At 40.9% G+C, this 23457-nt stretch overlaps 1 long non-coding RNA gene across 1 annotated transcript; it reads right to left on the bottom strand.

The window, feature by feature from the left end:
* LOC120243887 lies at window positions 1-20732 on the bottom strand. Its single transcript, XR_005531420.1, has 3 exons — window positions 20606-20732; window positions 17506-17623; window positions 1-60 (listed from the first exon to the last, which is right to left on the bottom strand). It is a non-coding gene; the product is annotated as an uncharacterized LOC120243887 (long non-coding RNA).
* Window positions 20733-23457: the final 2725 nt, after the last annotated feature.

The following is a 23457-nucleotide window of genomic DNA, read 5'->3' as shown; positions in this document are numbered from 1 at the left end:
TCAACGTGCTCACGGTCCAGAGGTGGCAGTAGGAGACAGAATACGATGTGGAATGAGCCTCTGTACAGGATTCAGAGAGGGCGAGAAAGAGAGTTAACCTGAGGGCAGAGGATGTCTGGAGTCTTCACGCAGAAGGAAAACCTGGGCAGGAAATGAGGAATGTGAGGAACCAGAGCTCAGCAAGGGTGGCTAGTCCCCTCTCACGTTTCGTTTCTTTTCAGTTCGACCCAGTTTCTCACAGCTCTGCTGGGGCCTGATTGCTCTGACCTGAGAGAGGCATGTTAGTTCCCTATTCTGCCAGCTCTGTGTCCCACACTTGGTCTGCGCAGGCCCATCTGGGATACACTCAGGAGGAATGTACACTGAGCTCCTTGCTCGTCAGTTGTTCTGGGGATTGAAAGAGGCTCCACAAGCTTTACAACCAGCGAAAATTGTCGCCAGCCTCACAATTCTGGCCAACATGTCTATGCTTTGAAGTCTGGTTGCTGCCTTTTACAATTCTATTTTTAAAATGTATTAAAGATGTTTGAACGTGGCAGAGACTTCCCATAAAAGCCAGGCTGCTTGAGAATCAGGATGCCGGTCTCAATTTAAAGTGCCTGTTAAATAATAGGATACCCGTGTAAAAGGGGCTCCATGAGACTGACCCACTGGTTCTCATGGAAGCCAAGCTCACTCACCAATGCCCCTGAATGGATTCCAGAGGTAATCAAGCCCTCTATCTATCCCATTTATGCCATGAAAGTACCTTTTAATACAAAGTGACTGAATTTGTGTTTGAATCAGTCATTAACATAAAGGCACTAACTGAAGACAGGAAAAGGTCCCGAAAGAAATATTTTGGCCTAAGTTTTGCCTAAAAGTCAAGCAAGCGCTAACAGGTAGTTCCCACGATTCTGCAAGGCCTGGCTCCCTGAAGTGGGGTCAAGGGTCCTGCTATATGCCCACAGAATCACAACTCTGAGCATCATTTGGGGACCAATCTTTGACAGTCTATTTCATCTTGAGGACTTTATTGGACTTTTCAGGAAGCTACTTAAAAACAAATGAGATATGGCTCCTGATTTACGCCCCCCTCTCCCCCCCCCCCCATCATCACCCGCTCTCAGTTACTCAAAGAACATTGTTGGCTCTAGCTTCAATCCTGTCCATAGTTCTTCATCTTGCTGCTATCGTCTTTAATTCGGGTCTTTGCTCGTGTGCCCAATAGGGCAGGTTGATTTATTCCACCCCTACTACTACACCCACTTTTCAGTGTCTCCTAATACTTTAGGAAGCTAAAATTCCCATTCCCAGACTCTCCTGAAGTTAGGAGTTGCCATGTGGCACAGTCTGGCCCATAAAATGTCAACCAAAGTCGGCTAGGGATTTCTGGGACGCTCTTGCTTTCCTGAAACCAGCACTGACGTGTCCTTCTTCCCATTGTCTTCTCCTGGCTACTGCCTGAGATGGGATCCACCAGCTAGCCATGTAAATGTCGTCTTGCAATGATGAGGGAAACACCAAGAGAAATGTGGGGTCCTTGGGCATCTTGAGCTATGAACCAATGTCTGCAATTGCTAACTTATGTACTTCTTATGGAAGAAAAATGAAAACTCTAATTGGTTTAAGCTAATACTCTCTGTTCCTCAATGACTCAAAGCCACGGATCCTTTTTAACTGCACCATTACATGGGCTCGGAGTGATCAAGTTACTTGTTGCACACACACAGCTGTTAAATGGCAGAATCATGATTAAATCTGATAGATATCAGGCTAACTCTAAGACTTACCCTTCACTGAATTTTTTTCTGTGCATTCCTTGCATAGTGTCCTTGCATAGCATTCCAGCTGGAATGCTAATATTTGTTTTCTTTCCTTCCAGACAAGATATCTTTTAAAATCTGCTCTAGCAATTGGTAGATATGGCAAGTTCCCTTGCAACCTATTCTGGGAGACCACTGGAAAGACTCTCAATTATGTAACCGTTGAGCAACTGGGCCTTGATGCCCCTGGGGGAGAGTAATAGGCCCTTTCTGTGCTTGACAAAGGCAGCCTCTCCAAATAACAACATGGTATGTAGATCTGATCATTGTGGGGAAATATGAGAATGTATTCATGGACATCGAGAAGCCTTATAAAAGGAAACTGGGGTTACCAATTCTACCACGTTCCCAGCTCTTTTGGGATTGTACATCTTTAGATCTGCCAGATTCAGAGTCTCAACTGATATCTACTGGTAGGAGAAGAAAGTGAAGACCACCCAAGAGGGGAATCTCAGTGAGGGAAAGCAGTGTAGAGTACGCCGTCTCCTGGCTCATCAGCCACACGTGGACTCAGAGAAGTCGATGTGGACTGCCTTGAGAATAAGACCTCAACATGTCACTGTGAACCAATTTTTATTATCCCAAGCACTGATAAGGTCTGAACACCAGAACCAGAAAGAGAAACACTGCACAAACACGTAGCAGAGTATAGAATCGACAAGAACAGGAAGTCATTTTCAAGCTGCGTTGTCTGGCAGCTCCCTCAGTCTGATTCTCCAGCTGCTCTCTGAGACGCATCCAGAAGCAGGACTAAGCCTTTCTAGAATGAGGGAATATCAGGGGTTCTTAGATAATGTGGAAGGATGACCTTGAAAGATCCTGGATTCATGTTACTCTGATGAATTGAGGATCAGGCAATTTTAATTTGAAGACTGCAAGGCTACTCAAGTGATAGCGTTAATAGATAGAAATCAAGGGAAAATATTATAAGTGAAATGACCAAAATATGGGTAACTAACTGGTTGGACATTGTTAATGACGTGTAAAAATCTATTTGAATTCAGAGCATAATGAATCAGCTAACTCGTATTTCAAACACTCCTTTTATGTCAAATTTTTCCTCCAATGGTCAAGAGTCTCCATAATCAGGAATTATACTGGAGAGGGGGTGGGCCACTAGGCAAGTCTGTATTGTTTTCAGTTCCATGTTATTCAGCATGACTTTATGAGCCAATAAATATTCATGCCAGCCAGAATAAAAAATAGTATTAACCTTCTGGAATGTGTAGGAGGGAAGCTCTGGCTTTAAAGCTAATGGCTTTTATATCATTTTATTAAGATCTGGAAATCTGGAATTATTCTGAATCATAGTGTTGGAGAGTCAACATTGTTATATTAAAAGTATAAATTGTGGGGCACCTGGGTGGCTCTGTCAGTTGAGCATCCAACTTCAGTTCAGGTCATGATTTCACGGTTTATGAGTTGAACTCCACATTGGGCTTGCTGCTGTCAGTGCAGAGACTTTTTGGGATCCTCTGTCCCCCCCTCTCTGCCCCTCTCCTGCTTGTTGGCTCTCTCTCAAAAGGAAATAAACTTTTTAAAAAAGTATAAATTGCATATATAGGATTAATGACAGATGAGCCCAGCAAGGGTAGATGAGATGGCTTAACTGGTGTTTGGCATTATTGGTAATAGTAAACATTTAGAATTCTACTAATAGCCCCAGATTTAGAGTTACAGATTGAGAGAGAGCCATCCAAGATACATAAGAAAAACAGTGAACTATAACTATCATAAAATTCTCCAAAAGGCCTTAAGTTTTTAACTCCAAGCAGGAATCCTCATTAAAAACATAGCATGCCAGCTTTATTTCATCAGATGCCTCCAGAATCAATTGGGTGAGGAGGGACCTAATGGGCTTGAATAATTATGAAGTTGTACCAGGCCCTCAGCTAAGCACTTCATAGTCCCTTATTTAATCACCAAAATAATCAGATGAAATAGGTGTTATTATTATCTTTATATTATACGAAGAAACAAGAGCACAGAAGAATTTCATGGATTGCTCCAAATTACATCGTCTATAGGAATCAAAGTTAAGGTTAAATACTGATTGTCTTTAGAAGAAGAACCAGTTACGTTGTGCCCAGTGCCATCCTCCATCTTTACTTTCCCTCCTTGCCCCTCTTCCCTTCAGATACTTCTCAGTCAGGTTTCAGGAATCATCCAGAATCCACCTTTTTAAGTCTCAACTGGAAAGGAAAATTTCAAGGCACATAGGGTTTCCCTGACATTTCTACTCTGCTGAAATGTTAAATGATTGGTCTTTATCATATGGTAGGAAATTTATATGCATCTCTACCACTACTGCGGGTTAATTAAGGCTAGGGTCTTACTAATTTGGAATTTCCTTAGGAACAGACAAATGACCTCTCTGGAATACACTTGACAAAGGTGCTGAATGACTGATACAAGGTAGAGACAAAGCAGGAAATCAAGCTCACTTGATGTTGGCCAGGGTCCTTCTAAGGCAAAGGGTCACAGATATACTCTGGGGGCCTTGCCTGCTGGGAGACATGCTGAAGGACATGCTTCCGTGTCCTTCTCATGGGAAGCTCGCTGTGCTTCAATCTTGGTTCTCATCAAACGGAAGTGAAACCTTGGAACTCTTTGAAGAGTGCATTAAATTACTTCCACAAAATTAGTTTTACTTGATCAAAACGTGGTAGCATTAAATTGTTGCCTAGAAAAAGCACTCTGGCTTTCACAGTTACATTCTTTTCTTTTCTTTAAATTTTAATCTCAATATAGCTAACATACAGTGCTGTACTAGTTTCAGGTGTAAAATATGGTGATTCAACGATGCCATATACAGTTATATTAGTTTTTCTTTATTCCTGCCATAACAAATTCATTTTATATAAAATGAATTCATAGAAATGTAGCATTTTGTGTCAGGTTTCTTTCACTTAGCATATTTTCAAGGTTCATCTATATTGTAGCATGCATTAATAGTTCATTCATTTTTGTGGCTGAATAATATTTCATTGTAAGGATATGCCACATTTTGTTTATCCATTCATTAGTTGAACATTTGGCTTGTTTCCACATTTTTACTGTTATGAATAATGCTGTTATGAACACTTGTATACACATCTTATGTGAACATGTGCTGTAAATATTTTGGATATATACCCAGGATTAGAACTGATGGGTCATAGAGTAACTCTGTGTTTAACTTTTTTAATGTTTATTTATTTATATTGAGAGAGACTGAGAGACAGAGCACATGAGCAGGGGGAGGGGCAGAGAGAGAGGGAGAGAGAGAATCCTAAGCAGGGTCTGTGATGTCAGTGTGTAGCTCTACACAGACTCCATCTCATGAACCGAAATCAAGAGTTGTATGTTTAACTGACTGAGCCACCCAGGTGCCCTTCTATGTTTAACTTTTTAAGTAATTCCCAACTATTTTCCATAGTGGTCTCACCATTTATTTTCATCCCTATCAGCAAGACATAAGGCAATTTCTCCATATATTGCCAATACTTGTTATTGTCTGATTTTAAAAAATTATAGTCATTCTAGTAGAGGTGAAGTGGTATCTCATTGTAGTTTGGCATTTTCCTAATAAGCAATGACATTGGGCATTTTTTCATGTGCTTCTTGCCTTTGAAGCACAAAAGGTTTTAATTCTAATGAAATCAAATTTATCTATTTTTCTTTGTGTTTTAGGTGTCATATCTATGACAATGTTGTTTAATCCAAGGTCATGAAGAATTATACCTATGTTTATATCTAAGAATTTTATAGTTTTCTACTGAGGTCTTTGATACATTTTACGTTCATCTCTGCATATGGCATGAAATAGAAATCCAACCTCATTCTTTTGCTTGAAGAGTTTCAGTTGTTCTCGTATCATTTGTTCAAATGACTTCTTTCCCTATTGAATCATCCTGGATCCACTGTCAAAAATCAACTGGCCATAAACATATAGGCTTATTTCTGGACTCTCAGTTCCATAACACTGATCAGTAAGCCCATCCTGCGACAGTACAACACAGTGTTGATGACTGTAGCTTTGTGGTACTTTTGGAAATTGGGAATTGTGATGAACAATTTTGGTCTTTTTCAATATTGTTTCAGCTATTCTGGATCTCTTGCATTTTCCATACTTTAGGATCAGTCTGTGAATTTCTGCAAAAAGCACAGCTTAAATTTTGATTGGTACTGCATTTCATTTATAAATTGAAGGGTATTGCCTTCTTAACATTGTTAAATCTTCTAATCCACCATAATGGATGTTTTTCCATTTATTTAGGTCTTCAATTTCTTTCAATGATGTTTAATTTTAAGTATTAAGCTTATTACTACTTATTCTGTTTGGTGCGATTATTAAAGGAATTGCTTCCTAATTTCATTTTTGGATGTTCATTGCTGGTAAACAGAAATACAACTAATGTTTGCAGAGTAATCTTGTATTCTGCCAACTTGCTGAACTTGTTTATTGACTATAATATTTTTTTGTTATTCCTTAGTATGTTTTAGGTGCAATATGATGTCATCTACAAATAGAGATAGTTTTACTGCTTCCCTCCCAATATTCCCTTCTAACTTCCTTTTTCTTGACCAATTACTCTAACTAGGACAGTGCTGAATAAAACTGGTAAAAGCAAGAGTGAGCGTTCTTGACTTAATCCTGAAATTAGGAAAAAGGCAGTCTTTCCACTGTAAGTGTGAGTTTCTTGTAGATGTCTTTTATCAGGTTCAGGAATTTCCCTTCTAATTTATTGAGTCTGTTTATCATGAAAGAATTTTAGATTCTGTCCCATACTTTTTCTATGTCTATTGAGATAATCATGTGGGTTTTGACCTTTACTTTTTTAATATGGTGTATTATGGCGACTGACTTTCACATGTTGAACCAACTTTGCATTCCTGGGATAAATCCCACTTTGTCATAGCATATAATCATCTTTGTATGTTTCTGCTTCAGCTTGCTAGTATTTGCTTGAGGATTTTCATAAAAGATATTGATCGGTTGTTTCTGTTTATTGTGATGTGTTTGGCCTTATAGAATAAGTTGAGAAGTGTTTCTTCTTCTGTGTTTTGGAAGAGTTTGTGAATAATTTGTGTTAATTCTTTAATGTTTAATAGAACTCATCAGTGAAGACATCCTGCTCTGACTTCTCTTTGTAGGAAAGTTTTGGATTACTATTTTTTTTTTATGATCATGGAGGATTTTATTGTTTTCCATAGTATAAGGCACTTATTTTTTTTTAATAGTTTACTGTCAAGTTGGTTTCCATACAACACCCAGTGCTCACCCCCACAAGTGCCCTCCTCCATGCCCATCACCCTCCTTCCCCTCCCCCCCAACCCCCATCAGCCCTTGGTTTGTTCTCAGCATTCAAGAGTCTCTCATGGTTTGCCTTCCTCCCTCTCCCCCACGATTTTTCCCCTTCTTCTCCCCCATGGTCCTCCATTAATTTCCTCCTAATCCTCTTATACGTGCAAACATATGGTATCTGTCCTTCTCTGCCTGACTTATTTCACTCAGCATAACACCCTCAAGGTCCATCCATGTTGCTACACATGGCCAGATTTCATTCTTTCTCATTGCCATGGAGTATTCCATTGTATAGATGAACCACATCTTCTTAATCCATTTGTCGGTTGATGGACACTTAGGCTCTTTCCATGTTTTGGCTTTTGTTGAGAGTGCTGCTATGAACGTTGGGGTACATGTGCCCGTATGCATCAGCACTCCTGTATCCCTTGGGTAAATTCCTAGCAGTGCTACTGCTGGGTTCTAGGGGAGTTCTATTGTTAATTTTTTGAGGAACCTCCACACTGTTTTCCAGAGGGGCTGCACCAGTTTACATTCCCACCAAAAGTGTAGGAGGGTGCCCGTTTCGCCACATCCTCACCAGCATCTAGAGTCCTCTGATTTGCTCATTTTAGCCACTCTGACTGGCGTGAGGTGGTATCTCAGTGTGGTTTTGATTTGTATTTCCCTGGAGAGTTTTGGATTACTAATTACATTATTTTACCTGCTACTGGTCTATTCAGATTTTCTATTCCTTCTTGAAACAGTTTTATTAGTTTCTTGCCTTTCTAGGATTCTATGTCATTTAGGTTATCCATTTATTGGCATATGAGTATTCATAGCAGTCCCTTATCTTTTTATTTCTGTAAGGTCAGTAGTAATGTNTTTTTTTTTTTTTTTTTTTTTTTTAGTAATTTGATTCCTCTTTTCTTCTTAGTCAATGTAGCTAATTGTCAATTTTGTTGACCTTTTCAAACAACCAACATTTAGTTTCGCTGATTTTCTCTATTGTTTTCTCTTCTTATTTTTTCTGTTCTAATTTTATTACTTCCTTTATTCTATTTGCTTTGGGTTTTAATTTGCTCTTTTTTTCCCCTAGTTTCTTGAAGTACAAGCTTAGGCTATTCATTGGAGAGCTTTCTTTTTTAAAATTAGGTGTTTACAGTTATAAATTTCCCTCTAAACACTGTTTTCATTGCATATCATGAATTTTGATATGTTATGTTTTCATTTGCACTCATCTTGAAGTATTTTGTAATTTCCCTTATGATTTCTTCTTTGATCCATTCATTATTTAGAAATGTGTTGTTTAATTTTCACGTATTTGTGAATTACTCAAATTTCTTTCTGCTATGGATTTTTAACTTCATTCCATTGTTTGTAGGATATAATTTGAATGATTTCAATATTTTTAGGTGTATTGAAACTTCTTATATGACCTAATATATGATCTATTTTGGGGAAGTTTACATATGCACTTCAGGAGAAGAATGTGTACTCTGCTGTCATTGGACGGGGTGTTTCATAGATGTTTGGTTTGTTTTATAGCTGGTTTGTAGTTTGGGGCAAGTCTTCTACTTGCTTGCTGATTTTCTGTCTAGTTGTTCTATCCATTAATGAAAATGGAATATTACAATTTCCAACTATTATTGTTGAATTGTCTATTTCTCCCTTCAAGTCTGTCAGTTTTTGCTTCATATATTTTGGTGCTCTGTTGTTGATGTATACATGTTTATAATTATATCTTCTTGATGGCTTGCTTCTTTTACACTGTAAAATGTAATTTAAAAAAAATGTTTATTTAATTTTGAGAGAGTACAAGTGGGGGAGGGACAGAGAGAGGGAGACAGAGCATCCAAAGTAGGCTCTGTGCTGACAGCAGAAAGCCTGATTTGCGGTTCAAATTCACAAACTGTGAGATCATGACCTGACCCAAAGTCAGACACTCAACCGACTGAGCCACCCAGAATTTTTTTGTCTCTATTAACAGTTTTTATCTTAAAGTCTATTTTGTATGATATTGTGTAGTCACTCTAGCTTTCTTTTGGTTATTGTTTATGGTATATCTCTTTTCAACTTTTCACTTTGAAGCTACTTGTGTCTTTGGATCTAAAGTGTGTCCCTTTTAGATGGCATATAGTTGAACAATGCCTGGGCAGCTCTGTGGGGCACCTGAGTGGCTTAGCATCCAACTCTTGATTTTGGCTCTGGTCATAATCTCATGGTTTGTGGGTTTGAGCCCCATATCGGGTCTGGGCTAACAGTGTGGAGCTTGCTTGGGATTCTCATTCTCTCCTTCTCTCTTTGCCTCTCCATGTGCTCTCTCTCTTTCTCTCTCTCTCCTTCTCTCTCTCAAAATAAATAAATAAAATAAACAAAAACATGAGACAGCATGTAGTTGAATCATGCTATTTTTAATTGATTCTGCCAATATCTGCTTTTTAATTGGTTTGATCATTCACATTTAATGTAATTATTGATAAAGGGGATTTATGTTTGTCATTTTCTTACTTGTTCTCTGTATGTCTTACGTCTTTTTGTTTCTATATTCCTCCATTACTGTCTTCTTTTGTGTTAAATATTTTCTATTGTACCATTTTAACCACCTTTTCTTATTATATATTTCTTAAGGTGATTGCCCTAGAGATTGCAGCATAGTAATTTATAATAGTCTAGTTTGATTAATATCACCTTAACTTAAATGACAAAAACTTTGCTCCAAATGGCTCCATTGCTCCTCTCCTTGATACTGGTTTTGTCACAAATTCCGTCTTCATACACGTACACATCAACATCTATTTATAATGACTGATTTAGGATGCTGTCTTTGAAATCAGATAGAGGGAAAAGTAGTGAGAAACACAAAGTACATTATTACTGTCTTTTATATACTACCTAGATAGTTACTTTTTCTATATAGTTGCTTCTATAGTTTTATATAGTTGCTTTATTTCTTCACGTTGAGTTGAGTTACTAGCTAGTGTCCTTCTATTGCAGCCTGAAGAATTCCCTTTAGCATTTCTTTTGCTAGCATTTCTGCTAGCAAAAATGTCTCTCAATTTTTATCCATAGCAATAGAATCTTTTGGTGGTTATTTAGAAATTCTTATTTTGGTCTGTTTATTGTTTATCTTTTTTTTATTTCCTCCTTCATTTTTATAGGATAATTTTATTGAATATGAAAATCTTGACTGACAGCTTTGTTTCCTTCAGCAGTGCACACATTATCCCAGTGCCTTTTGGATTCCATGGTTTCTGATGAGAAATCAGCTGCTAATTGTATTGATGACCATGTCCACATGATGCATGTGTGCTGCTCTCCCTGCTTTCAAGATCTTCCCTTTGTTTTTGGACACTTTTTACTTACTAGGCATAAATCTCTTGAGTTTATTCTACCTGGAATTCAGTGAGCTTCTTGGATGTATATATTAGTATTATCCATCAAATTTGGGAAGTCTCTTGCTATTATTTATTCAAATATTTTTTCTACCCCTTTCTCTTGATTTTCTTCTGGGACTACCATTATGTTTTTGTGCTTCATGATGTTTCTTGAGTTTCTGAGGCTATGGTCACTTTTTAAAATTTATTTTTCTTTCTGTTCTTCAGACTGGATCATCTCAATTGACCTGTATTCAAGTTTGCTGATTCTTTCTACTGCCTGTCTGATTCTGGTGTTGAGCCCACCTTGTGAATTTTTAATTTAAATTATTATTATTGTTATTATTTTTTTTTGAGACAGACAGAGACAGAGCATTAGCAGGGGAGGGGCAGAGAGAGAGGGAGGGAGACACAGAATCCAAAACAGGCTCTGAGCTGTCATCACAGAACCTGATGTGGGCCTCAAACCCATGAACCATGAGATCATGACCTGAGCCAAAGTCGGACACCCAACCGACTGAGCCACCCAGGCACCCCTCATTTAAATTATTATAATTTTTAACCCTAGAGTTTCTATTTATTTTTTACAATTTCCATCTCTTCATTAATATTATGTATTTGGTGAGACAATGTTCTTATACTTTATTTTTTTTTTACATGGCTTCCTTTAGCTTTTGGAATATATTTAAAATACCTGACTTAAAGTCTTTGTCTCATAAATACAACCTCTAAGTTTTTTCAGAGACCATTTCTATGGATTGCTTTTTGTTGTTGTTGTATATTGGTCACACTTCTTTGTTTCTTTGCATGTATCTTAATTTTTACTTGAAAACTGGACATTTTATATACTCTTATGTTCTGTAGAAATCAGATTTTTCCCTCTTCAGGGCTTGTTGATATTGCTGCTTGATGTAGTTATTATCTATTTAGTGACACCCGAATTATTCTGTAAAGTCTATGTTATTTGTCAGGTGTAGCTACTAAAATCTCTGCTCAGTCATCTCAGTGGTCCAGGTGATGATTAGAGAGAGGTTTTCTTAAATGTCTAGAACAACATGTCTCTCTGTCTTTGCTGAGGGGCTTGGTGTGCACTTGGGGGGGGGGTGCATCTTCAACACTGAGCCAGGCAGTTGACAACTCTGCCTTAGCCTTCACTTTGCTGCTTGTACAGACCCTCAGAGTCAGCCAGAGATGAGTGGCTAGAGCCTTCTCAGTCAGGTTACTCCTAAGCACGTGCACAGTCCTATACTTGTACATGGACTTCTAGATTCCCAGGAATATACTGGAGCTTTAGAAAGCCCTCATGACATTTCATTGCCCCTCTAAGCCTCCTTTAGGGAAGGTGAGCCCAGGTTCCACTGCCTGTCTCTTTGCTGCTACTTTTCCTCTTCCTCTTACTTTCATGGCTTAGCATTATCTCCTCAGCCCCAACTGGTCACAGTGAGACTGGCTCTGCTCTCTCCGGGATTCAAATTCCAGGTGGCCTCTGCCTTCTTCTGTACTTCATGCCCAGCGGAAATCTTCCAGGTTTGGAGTTTGTCAATAGTGTGGTTATTTAGAAAACATGCGACTCCACTGTTAGCCCTCTTGAAGCTGAATATGCACAACTAGACCGACTTCTACTATTAAGCATTAATCTTGTCTGGCAATGCTGGCCACATGCATCCTTTTCTCTCTCCATTTCCTGATTCTCTTGTGCCCTTAAATATTTCTCTCATTAAAAACTATTTTAAAAACACTTTAACACTGCTTCTAGTATTCTTTTTCTTGCTTTGATCTCAAACTTTATTTTTTTTGTGTTGTGCCTTCAAAAATGCAAAGCACCACCTTCAGCCTTTACTTTCACACATCATTTTCTAGAAGTTGAAGTCTCAAAATTCACATCAGGGAAAGTGGACAGAAGGACAAGAGTACAGCACACCAGTTGACTTAAAAAGTGGCATCCATTTAATGAAGGGAGGGCTGCTGAGTGTTTTGATTGGTGTAGTTTTTTAGTTTCTCAGCCACGGGGCAGACAGATGGAGAGGAATATATTATTTCCCTATTTACCTTTTTGATGGCAGGTGTCACTGGTTTTCAGCTGCGTAGCACTGCTGGGTCCTCAGTTTTGTTCTTCATTGTAGCATCATTGGTGGGCGGGGGGAAGGCACAGCTTTGAGGATATTATCCCCACATGCTAGAAACAATAATCACTATCTTTCCTAACATTTGGGAAGTATTATAAATTTTAGTCCTTTTTTTGGGTAAGCTTAGAGAAATGTTGGGAGAAGCCAGAGCAGAACTGAAGTCATTTTATTTTTTTATTTTTTTAATATAATTTATTGTCAAATTGGCTCACAAACAGTGTATACTGTGTGCTCTTGGTTTTGGGGGTAGATTCCAGTGATTCATCCCTTACATATATACCCAGTGCTCATCCCAACAAGTGCCCTCCTTAATGCCCATCACCCACTTTCCCCTCTCTCCCAACCCCCATCAACCCTCAGTTTGTTCTAAGTCTTTAAGAATCACTTGTGCTTTACCTCCCTTCCTCTCTGTAACTTCATGGAAAGAGCCTAAATGTCCATCAAATGACGAATGGATCAAGAAGACGTGGTTTATATACACAATGGAATACTACATGGCAATGAGAAAGAACGAAATCTGGCCATTTGTAGCAACATGGATGGTACTGGAAGGTATTATGCTAAGTGAAATAAGTCAGGCAGAGAAAGGCAGATACCAGATATCGTATGTTTTCACTCAAATGTGGATCTTGAGAAACTTAACAGAAGACCATGGGGGAGGGGAAAGGGAACTGAAGCCATTTTAAATGAAAGTCATGCAGACAGGTCCAGGTTTCTATGAGCAAAATCTTGTTTTCTTGGTTGTGGTCCTGGGTTTTTGCCATGTTCTCAAATTTTAAAGATTCTTTACTTTAAAGACTCACCCTTCACACTCACCCTTCAACTCTCCTATGTAGAGAACCCCCAAGGATGTTCAATGTGGGAAAACCTTTAGAAGCTAACTTTTTTTTTTAATGTTTTATTTATTTCTGAGAGAGAGACAGCGTGAGCAGGGGAGGGTCAGAGAGAGAGGGAGACACAGAATCTTAAACAGGCTCCAGGCTCTGAGCTAGCTGTCAGCACAGAGCCCGATGCAGGGCTTGAACCCACAAACTGTGAGATCATGACCTGAGCCGAAGTTGGACGCATAACCAACTGAGCCACACAGGTGCCCCAGAAGCTAACCTTTTTGAGAAAAATTTTGAAAAAGTAAACTTGGGAGTCTGAAAACAAAGTCTGAAATTTTTTCGTGAAGTTTTAAATTATGAGCTTCACCAGCTGGTGATGTTTAAACTCTTTCACAACTGGTAGACATGAATGTCAGAATGAGTAATCGGAATGGACGCCGGGCAGAATGCCTGGACAGGGACCTCGGGCCCTGATGTGCAAGGCATTTGTTCTTTTGTTGCTGGATCATGAGGAGGTTAAAGGAGTCATGAGGGCGGGGCCAGAGATTCCAGAGGGAATGGGATCCACTTCTTGGGGCTCAGAGCAGTGACTATTTGCCAGTATAAAAGAATGTCAATATATTAACAGCTGGCATGCTGGTAGTGGTACATAGAAGTGGAACATCAACTCTAGCCCTGGATTCTAAGCTGTGTGGACAGGGACCATATTTCCTTGCTCACTGTGTTATCCTCAGAACGTCCATCAGCACTTGTCTTATAATAAGGAAATAATATGTATGGAATAAGTAAGTAAATGGGCACCAAATAAATATACACATAAGGATATGCCTCATCCAGATGAGAGCTCATAGTGACAGTGGGAGACATTTTCCTATCAGTAAAACAGGATTATGATGATATGTGCCCTTTTTCTTTATTTCACAGAGAGAACTCCGAAATGACACTTAGGAAAAACAATTCATTTTACTGTCCTTAGGAGAAAAGCCCACTGAATAAATCCTGAGCATTGTGTTTGGCACGGCGCCTGGCACCTGTGGGAGCCAGGGCGGTCAAGAACAGCAATGATGATCATCGCGGCGGTATCACTGCACTTGCTAATATACTTTTCAACCAGAGTTAATAAGCAAAGCAGTAGTCTGAGTATTACCATTCATTTTCTTCCAGAAAATATTTTCAATGCCCCTCGATGACTGAAGGCTGACCCAAAGGCAGGCAGGTAAACATTTCTTTCAGGTGTTGCATGGTTTATCCCCAGCCCTCCCTTCCAGCCTACTCTTCACCCCCACCCTGCATGCAAATGACACCATTAATATGCAACTTTGGGAAATGTCTCCGGGCCCAGGCCAACACACTGCCAAAAGGAATTCCTTAAATGGCGGTGCCCTGGCCTTGGGGCATCCATCGGCTTCTGTGTGCTTCTTCTCTGCCTTCCCTGTTCGCCTACAGTCTAACCGGCCCGTATGGGCAATCATAACACTTCATTGTCCAGTACCATCATTACAATATTGTTATCATCTGAGCCGGAGTCTGACACTTTCTCTAAGACCTTTCAAATAACCCCTTTACTAGGCTTCAGTACCAAACCATTCAGGGCAAATCTCTGCTTTGTGCTTGTCAGCCTTAATAGACTGGATGTCACTTGAGCCTGTAAAAAGTGCCTGCTCCTCAGCTGTCAGTCAGTCCTGGCGGTGTCAGCGGAGAGCATGGCTGGAGCTGGCTGGATTAGAGGGTAGTTACCACAGCTGTCAGATTACTGACAGCCTGACACCCACACTTCCAACTTCCTCTTACTGTATTTGGTTTCTGTTGAGCTCTCTGGACCTTTCTTAAGGTGGATCCCTCTGTTGGAAACAGATCATAATTTGGCTAGCATCTTCTGAAGTTGGGCTCTTCTCTCCTCTGTTACGATTTGTGGAAAGCTTCTTATTTTAAGCAGCGCTTATATCTCAGTGAATATTTTTAACCCCATGTCAGCCAAAATGTCATCTCATCTCGTTCTACTTTCCAAGTTTATGGACACTCCATGGGTGTGCATATGTGTGCGTCTCAATTTTATCAGCTTAATTAGTCAAGGAAATATAAGTCGCGACCAAAATGTTCCCTCTTATCCCTTCCTCATCTACAATGTTTTTATCCTTCTCTTTGATCACGCCTTTGTTGGACCCTTTATTTTAGATAGGACGCTCTGTCAGAGACAGAGAGAGAGAGAGAGAGAGAGAGCACATGTGTTAGAAGGTGTGGGTGTATACAGATTGTTGGCTTTTCTATGAATGTGGATATATATTCAGACCTAATGAAAGGCAGTCAGCTAACGGCTGAGGCAGGAAGAACAAATTGGCAACTCTCCAAACCATGCCTTCGTTAATATTCACCTTGAATACAGCCAATTAGCGAATGAAGGGTCTCTCCCTCCTTCCCTTTCTCCCTCTTTTAATTTTTCATCCACTCCCTTCTATTTTCCCCTCCTTTCCTTCTTTCTACACTTGTTAAGTGCTTACTATCTTGCAGTCTCCACACTGCTGTTCACCAGGCAAACAAAAGCAAATGTGCCTACACCCTTGTCACAAGTTCACAGCTGCCTGGTCACATTCCTCAGGTATGTTTGAATTTCACAGGCTTTCACTTCTGACCAGGGAGGCGAGATTAATTAACACTTTCATTTACTTAGGCAATAATCAAGGCCGATTTGCTGTTATGAAACCAGGCTTCAGGACCAGATATGCAACTTTTGCACAATCTTGACTTTGCTTACTATTTAACCCTGCTACAGAATTAGACTTGAGTGTGCATTCCAAGAATAGCTTCCAGCACACACAGGCCCATGCACATTGGATGCTGTGTGGCTCCAGGGGCAAGAAAGCACTAGGCTTCAGAAAACCTACCTGTACTGGGAAAGTTACTTCACCTCATTGAACCTGTTATCTTTTTTCTAAATTGGGGATGAGAATACTTATCTGCCAACCTAATAAGCCTATAGTCCATATGTGACTGACCATCTATATGAAAGCACTTTCCAAACCGCGATGTACCACAAAAGCAAATTGTGATCATAGTATTACCCTATGTGGTTATGTATCGAATTGATATTGGCACTCGCTTATTTAGACCCTTTAACTTATTCTTATTTCCTTGGCCACACATATTTTGCTTTTACTTTTCTACCATATAATCACAGTGCTGAAAAAAAAAAGACTCCCCTGTAAAAATAATAGATTACGTATGATTAAACTTATGAACTCACACTCAGATCAGGAGCCTTTAGTGGTCCTCTCTGTTCCTTACAGTGCTTTTTAACAGGGTCGTGGCTTTTTAAGACCATTGTTGTTTTCAATGAGCCCAGCAGAACGGTTCAGATTAAATTGAATCAGTGTCTACCTCAATTGCTAGGAAATTTCATACTGCATAAAGTTCAAACCAGAGACTGAAAAATGTAGTAAACATATTAGAAAGGCAGGGGGTAGAAGAAGGGTACAAGAACGTTATGGTTTCAGTGCCAAAGCCAAAGACATATTTTTTCCAGCACTTCCTCCCCATTCCAAAAAAATTTTTTTGAAATAAAAAGACCCTTATATTTCACCCAATTAAATGTTGGAAAACAGCCTTTCAATTTCATTTACAAGCATCCAGAAGTTTCACACGCAACAACCCTCCCACCTTCTCGCTTTTGCTCTAACATGCATTCTTTATGCTACGCGCTGTTGGGGTCCGTGTACCCCATGCTACAATAACCATGGCTTCCATTATTCAGCTCGCGGGCTGAAAAACATCACGTCTAACAAATAATAAGTGGGTTGCGAAAATGTTTCGTTTGCAAACCAAGCGTTCCGGTCACATTTCTGTTGAACTTCCCAGGCAAGGATGCCCTTCTACGTCAGCAAACTTAAATGCTTTTTCAACCCAGTTCCCTCCTGATCTCCACTCATCAATGAAGGCCTGTGATTTTCAAGTAAGGGATTCACCTGTGGCCCCAAAGCTGAGAAAGACAGCTGACTGACAGAGAAACAGAACCCCCAGCATAATTAGCTGAAGGAATAGATTGGCCAGCTTTTAATAAGAACCACCGTCTTATTTTTCACCCCAAAGTACAAAGAGTGCTCTTCATACCTCCTCTTCATCTCTGCTGCAGCCTAAATTCCAAAGTGCAAAACTCTCAAGACCGTACTTCTGGACAATGCAGCCAGGGCAGGCTTACGTATGCGACCTTGAACCTCAGTTTCCTTGTCTGTAAGAGAGATAAAGTTTTATTAATAGTACTTAAACTGGATTGAATGGGATACTTCATGTGAATCTGGCATAGTGGCTAGCACAAAGTAAGTGCCTAATGAATGGCGGTTATTATTACTATCAGTATTACAGCTGCTATTTGCATTCTCATTTTGACACAGGCTGAGTTCCATAAGACTTCGTGGAAAGTTGAAGAAACCTTCGAGGTGTTAGTCTTATGTGTACCTGATCCTGTGCAATGATACATTTCTAGTCATTCATTCATCCCCACATTTATTTAGTTCATTCAACAAATTAAAAAAAAATATTTTTAGGGGCGCCTGGGTGGCTTAGTCGGTTAAGCGTCCGACTTTCGCTTAGGTCATGATCTCGCGGTTCGTGGGTTTGAGCCCTGCGTCGGGCTCTGTGCTGACTGCCAGCTCAGAGCCTGGAGCCTGTTTCAGAGTCTGTTTCTCCCTCTCTCTCTGCCCCTCCCCTGCTCACGCTGTCTCTCTCTCTCTCTCCTAGAAATAAATAAAAATATTAAAAAAAATTTTTTTTTTATCTTTACTTATTTTTGAGAGAGAGAGAGAGACAGAGTATGAGCAGGGGAGGGGCAGAGAGAGAGGGAGGCACAGAACCTGAAGCAGGCCCCAGGCTCTGGGTTGCCAGCACAGAGCCCCAATGCCGGGTTCCAACTTGCGAAACGGGAGTTCATGACCTGAGCCGAAGTCGGGTGCTTAACTGACTGAGCCACCCAGGTGCCCTCATTCAACAAATATTTAAAGGTCTGCTGTGTGCCAGGCACCAGGCCAGATGAAGAGTTACAGAGATGAACATTACTTGCCCTCCAGGGATTCCCGGACAAGTGGAGTAGGCAGAGATGTTAACATTTCCTAGGAACGTAACCAGAGCTATGACAGAAATATGGAAATGCGGTGCCAGGAGCACTTAGGAAGTAGCATTTTCTTCTACTAGAAATGTTAGTAAAGGCTTCTGAGGAGAGACACCTCTGAGGTGAATCTGAGATTACACTGCAGAGCAGAACAGGGAAGGGCATTTTAGGAAATATGCAAAGACATGACCAGACTGTGACCAGGTAGGTGTGTGGAGGGGAGGGGTGCATGGGGCCGTGGGGGAACGGTAGCCTCCCATGCTGTGGGGGACAGCAACAAGCAGGTCCACTGACGGAGCCTTGAACACAGGCACACAGGGCTTTCCTCAAAGTTTAGGGATCTGCTGACAATTTTGAATGAGAGAATGACAGGGTCAGATTGCATTCCAGAAATACCATGCTAGATGCAGGGTGACGGGCATATTTATGCCAAGAGTAAGGCCAGCAGGGAGATAACAAAGGCCAGAGACAGAGAAAATGGGGAGGAAGGAGTGAATCCAGAGATGACGAGGAGGAGGAGGAAAGGTCGGAGGAAGAGGACACGGCCTGGCTTTTGGAGAGCTGGGCCTCGGGGGTGAAAGGAAGCCAGAGCTCACAGTGCTTTCAGATTTCTGACCCAGGGGACCCCAGAGAGAGTGAAGTACTCACCAGGACGGCAAGTATGATGGACGACGTGGTTTAGAGGGAGAAGCAAAGGATAAGGACAGGCGGGGGCCCGGGAGAAACAAGTCTGTGGCCTGGGGCAGGTTAAATATGAGGTGTCCGTGGGACATTTAGTGAATATGCTCAATAATGACATGACGCTTCGGTGAAGGCCCGGGAGGAAAATGAGGGCATTTCTAGAGTGGGCTTGGTGTTTGAAGCCATAGTCGTGGAGGAGGTTGGAAGGAGACGGTTGCCGAAGAGGGCACAAGACATGCCCCGGGACGGAGCCCCTGATGCTCCAGCGTTAGGGATGAAGAAAGGAAGCGGGCCCCGGGCGGAGCCCAAGAAGGGCTGGGAAAGCAGACGGAGTGCTGGAGAAGCCACGTGGACGGTGGCAAAGATGAGGGCGGAAGCGTGGCCATTTCATTTTGGAGAGAAGCTCAGGAGGCCGAGGGTCTTCAGAGTGGACGATGACCAGCCGGCCCGGTGAGAGGAAGTGGCAGGACTTCTGCGCGATACGCTGGGGAGAGGGGCCAGAGGCCAGGGGACAGCATCATAAGCTTGCGGGGGGCACTGGGCAGGACAGGCTGAACAAGAGAGGCAGAGGACTGGCCTCGTAGGGCCATCAGATTCTTGCCTCAAGGTTCAAGCCCCACCTCTTTGCCGCCTGCTCTATTTTCCTTATCACAAACTTGATTGCAGCTTGGAAATCTTTAATCCTGTTTTCTTCACCCCTCTCACTTCAAACATACATAATAAATGGAGAGAATTAGCATTTGTCATCCCCTAGAATCCCAGGTGGCTCAAAAAAGAGTCCCGAGGAGCTCCACTTACATATTTTTTTGTTCTGAAACCGCTCCTTTCAAACTGATTGCATCACTGCCTCCCGGAAAACCCGACAGGTATGATACTCCCCTTGCCTAACCCTGCTTTCTTCCTCGCAGCAGGCAGGAGTGACGAGCTGCCTGTAACCAGCAGCTGAGACACCCAGAGACCCGGTGTCTTTGAACAGTATCCAGCGCTTCCTTCCCCAAACTGCACGAGCGCCTGCCTGGGCTGAGCAGCAAGAGAGAGACATCTGTGATATCTGATGACAATCATCTCTGATTAGACTGTCACTACACAGCACAGGCGAGTCGGGGCCACAGCTAATTAGCTATGTGAGGCCAGCTCTCTGTTTACTGGAACTGTACTAACAAGTTGCAGCTTTTCCAACGCAGAGGAGTCACTGCACATATGCCAGCCGGGAACCCTTCACTCCAACAGTTTAGGGACCGAGCTGCTACTTCTTGGGTACACAAAAACCGTGAAACATTAATGTCTTTGCGCCGTGAGCCACTCTCAGTCCGTGTTTCCACCTTCTGCAAGCTGTCGCTTCAAGGAAAAGTAGTAGACTAAACTACTTTATAGAATCTGATATTATTCTAAGTGGGCTTGTACTTGTAAGTGGACATCTCTTACTTTCCGGTTTTCCGTGGTTCTTGGGCTGTGTCAGGGAAATCAGCGAAGTCTGAGAAATGTAGCTACGACTGGCTCTTCTCATTTGAGCTAAAGGGAGAAAGAACCAGATGAAAAATTAGAAATTTAATGGAAATTAAGGACACAAGACCTTTCTTATCCCCTTGGTGATTGATAGAGTTCATCGATTGTTCATGAACATAATGCCCACCAGTATTTCCAACTGGTGCCACAGAACCAGTACAAATGTTTTTGTAAACTTTTTTAACTCAAAATGTTTTTCTAAACTTTTTTTAAACCTAAGTGAACATGTCCGTGTAAGTTCTCATTTGCTCATTACAAAGGTTTCTCTGATAACTCCAAGAGATTATATGCTATTCTGTAGCTTACATTTCCTTTAGAAACAAGTGTGTCTAAGTCATAACAAATGTGGCGTGGGGGGCAGAAAACTGGAGTGTTTTGCAAGGTTAACCAAAATTGGCAATAACAGTCTCTGGATTACTGTCAGAAGCCCAAACCCTGGCAAATGGATTCATTTTTTTCATATGATGCATCTACGACCTACTCTTAACAGTCCCTAATTTCAGGTCACAATAAGATCAGTGTTTTGCTGAATTCCCACTCTCCTTCCCTTAGAACAAGTTTGTTCAGACTTCCTGAAAACAGAATTTCAGCCTTATTCTAAAAGCCTGTACGTTGTTATATAAGTGGATGACTGTTTGTGGGCTCTTAACATTTGAGATGGATAAATATTTTTACTCATTTTCTGATGAAAACTATAGGCTGTGCTCTTGAAAATACTTGTGGAGTTCCTGGCACTGCAGTATAAAATGCAATCTGCGGGGAATATAAATATTTTCAATAAACTCTATTATGGATGTGGTATTTAATTTGGGCGCTGTTTAAAATTTATGTATTTACGTTTAGCATCAAAAGTGCATTTCAGAATAGGTTTAGACAAATCTCCATATTCAAAATTCAAAAAGAAAAAGTCTTAGCATGTTCATTCATTTTGTTTATGTCCATAATTTAAAACAAGCAAACTTTTTCTCTTAATGAAAGTTTGTGTGTGTGTGTGTGTGTGTGTGTGTGTGTGTGTGTGTTTTAACTTTAAACAAAATTCCCTCTCCAGGTGGAAAGTTGATTACCAATCTTTGGTCTGGAGGTAAATTTTACAGCTGTTTTAAACCCATGAAAGTGGGTCTTATATTAGAAGTGCTGACACAGCCTATCCACACTGTATGGACATGAACTATACCGCTGTAATAAGCAGTTATTATGTATGTGTAAAAATAATGAGAGGCCGTGTCTGAAGAGAGTTAATGTAAAATGCTAAGCAATTATAGTTGGTTACACAGTATAGGTTAATATTCCTTCATATAGCTGCACTTTTTTCTTCTTTTGTCCTCCAGAACTCCTAATGAAAATTTGAGACCTGACTGTAATGATAAGCAGCCTTTCACACGTCCTCTGTGTCAAGGCTGTTGCATTAATGCTTCCCTTCATATAACATTTTGCATAGCCTAAAGCATCTATTAAAATCCTTTGTAAAATTCATGAAACAAAAGTGGTGGGTTGAGTCTAGGGGGAGAGAAAGTAAGCTGCTTATTAGCAAAAAGTCAAAAACACAGGGCCAATTACAGATCCGAACAAGCAGGGCTAAGGACCAGCATGGGGAGTAATTCTTTCTTCAGCCCAATGGGCTCAAGCGAGGGGCAGGTTGGGTGAAAATACAGCAACAGTCAGGAGCAGTAATTAAACGGAGATGTTTGCAGTTAGAAACAGCTCTATAACAACGGAAGGAAATGCTCAACTAACACCATTGTCTGGCCTCACAAAGATGCTAAATTGGAAGGATTTAGGGTTGCTCCCTAAAGAAGAGACTGGAGGTAGTGAAGAGGAGCCGGGGCTCAGGAGATATGTAAAGAATCTGTTTGGTATTTCAAATGTTATAAATTAGATTTTTAAAAGAGAGAGAGAGAGAGTGTGTGTGTGTGTGAGAGAGAGAGGGAGCGCCTTCCTACAGACCCAGCAACATAAAACCGAATAAACCACAATAAGATTGCCCTTTTTCTGTTATAAACTTGGCATTAAGCCTGTCATGTTCAATGACAGCCTACTAGGCCTCATGCTTTACCCTTTGGAATTTGAAAGATTGGCAGGTGTCATGATTTCCTTAACATAAAAGACCTTGCAGATAATGTGCACCATGCACATTTATACGTCCATAACTCCACTTTCTGCATTTCAGTACCACTGGACCAGCTTTCCGGGCAGGCTGGTGGTGCGGGGGTTCCCCAGAAGTGTATCTGGCCCGAGGACAGTGTTTACTGCCAGAGGAGCTTGCAGTCGAGGCCGTACTTTTATGATTTGCCTTAGCAGTCTAAACATGCACCATTTACAATAATGAGCTGCTTTGTAGAAAGCGGCTCTCTGAGAGCATTGTTACTTTTCTTTGCAATGTGGAATGCAATCGGAATGGCTCTCCTCTGACTTAATGCTGGAAACAGGGTCCCATTTAAACAATAATCCCCTCTCTTTCTCTTTGCAACTGCCCACCCCAGCCAGATTCTTCCAATAACTCCAAGAGGAAAAAAAAATCAACACTGAGGGAAACACAAACCCCTTATTGAAGTCTGAGAGTTCTATTTCAACTGGCATCACCTAATGGCCCCTGTTTGTTACCATCCAGTATCCCTTTAAAATAAACGAGTGAGTCTTTTCAGAGGAATCGGTGGCCAGAATGAGCATCTGCCTCTTTTTTCCAACCCAAAGAGAGAGAATGAATAGTTAGTGAGGTACTAACCGTTTAACAAAGTAATTTTCACGTGAGAAATTCAGTAAATCTGTCCCCA

The sequence above is a fragment of the Hyaena hyaena genome, unplaced genomic scaffold (assembly GCF_003009895.1).
Source record: "Hyaena hyaena isolate Hyena2069 unplaced genomic scaffold, ASM300989v1 scaffold_359, whole genome shotgun sequence".
In the NCBI taxonomy this organism is placed as follows: domain Eukaryota; kingdom Metazoa; phylum Chordata; class Mammalia; order Carnivora; family Hyaenidae; genus Hyaena; species Hyaena hyaena.
The sequence above is the reverse complement of the archived record's forward strand: the minus strand, read 5'-3'. Positions and strand labels throughout refer to the sequence as shown.